Genomic DNA, 1,802 nt, shown 5'->3' with positions numbered 1-1,802 from the left:
ATCCTGCCCTACCAGGTCTCCCACACCCACCTCCCCACCAATTTGGATCGCTTGTTGTTCCCTTGTCCCTGGGTTTGTTATCCCCTCTTCTTCCCATCCACCCTCCCCCTTTGCCATTTTTCAACACGGATTGTACAGGTGCTTCAAACCACTTGAAAGAGGAATGATTCTTTAATGGTTCATCGTTATTCCCCGAGACTTCAAGCACTGACGACCCCAACTGGCCAAGTCCATGTCACATTTTCTCTTTGTGCAGTCGGGGGTGTGTATTTCCAAATGGCCCTCCCCTCATTAGGATCCCTGAAGGAATGACTCGCAGACTCCAGAAGCTTTGCGAGAGAACTTCCTTTCCTGGACGTTTGGGTTTGGGCTTTGGCCATTCCTTTCACTTGGACAGTATTTGAAAACTCTGAGTGCAAATCAGGCTCAGTGGAGTCGCACACTTGCTGCTTCTGTCCAGAGCACCCTTATCACACACCTGCCTGTAGGTATTGCTCTGGTCTTCTTGGCACCCAGCCACCTATGGCCCCTTGCTTCCCATTATGCAGCTTGCTTTTCTTCATGGTATTGAACCACTAGCTGATAGGATATTGGAGGTAAGTTTTTACGTTGAAAAAATTTTAGACTGACCAAAAAGTTGTCCAAGCAGTAGAAGGTCCCTATATACCCTTCACCCAGCCTCTGCTAATTGTCAACCCCTTGCCTTGGTGGCAGAGTGCTTATGGGTTGGGCTGTCAACTTCAGGTCAGCAGTTCAAACCACCAGTCACTTCGTGCGAGAAAGACGGGGCTTTCACCTCCCTGCAAGATTTACAGTCAGAAACTCATGGGCAGTTCTACCCTGTGAACTGGAGGCCCCTATGGGATGTCTATGGCAGGTGCCCTGGTGGTGAAATGGTTACGTGTTGGGCTGCTAACTGAGGTCAGCAATTGAAAATCGCCAACTGCTTTGTGGGAGAAAGATTGGGCTTTTTACTTCCTTAAAGAGTTACAGTCTCCGAAGCCCACAGGGGCCGTTCTCCCCTGTCTTACAGGGGCGCTGAGTTTAGAGTGTTTGTGTACACGCCATGGCACAACAATCTACACCAGGAAAGCAACACCAGTGCAAGGCCATTACCTAAACTGCAGACCTTACTTGAATGTCACCACATTGTCACCCATGTCCTTTTTCTGTTGTTCCATGAGCCCTCGTTGCATTTACTCACGTCACTTCCCAACTGTGACAGTTCTGTGCCCTTCCTTGTCTTTCCTGACTGAAACTTTGGATGAGTGCAGCTCAGTGAGGTTGTAAACTCTTTCCATTTGGGGGCGTGTGATGCTTTCTTGTGACTCGGTTGAAGGTGTGTGTGTGTGTGTGTGTTTAAGAACACCAGGGAATTGATGTACCTATCAGAGGCACGTGATGCTGAGCTGTCCCTGAGGATCCTAATCGTGACCACTAACTAACTGGTGGACTTCCCTACATCCGAATGACTCATTTTATAATTGACAGAGGGACATCGCTTCCTTAAATTTCAAGTTGGAGGCGCCAAAATAAACGTCTGATTTTTAGGCTCCAATCTTGACTGCAACCATTCTTACTGTGATGTTAAGCCCAGCGGGGATTTTACATTGTCCTCATTCTACATTCACTTGGAATTTCTTAAGGAAGCAATGTGTCTCTTCTCCCACATGATTATCTAGGCAGACAATACCAAGGACTCGAAGGGAAAAAGCTACAGCATCTTTAAATACATTTAGAAAGGCTACATAGCGACCCCTCTGGGACAGGGTAGGCCTTGTCCCCGTCAATTTTTGAGACTC

The sequence above is a fragment of the Echinops telfairi genome, unplaced genomic scaffold, assembly GCF_000313985.2.
Source record: "Echinops telfairi isolate 266 unplaced genomic scaffold, ASM31398v2 ScPeMD7_20;HRSCAF=75, whole genome shotgun sequence".
NCBI lineage: Eukaryota > Metazoa > Chordata > Mammalia > Afrosoricida > Tenrecidae > Echinops > Echinops telfairi.
The sequence above is the reverse complement of the archived record's forward strand: the minus strand, read 5'-3'. Positions refer to the sequence as shown.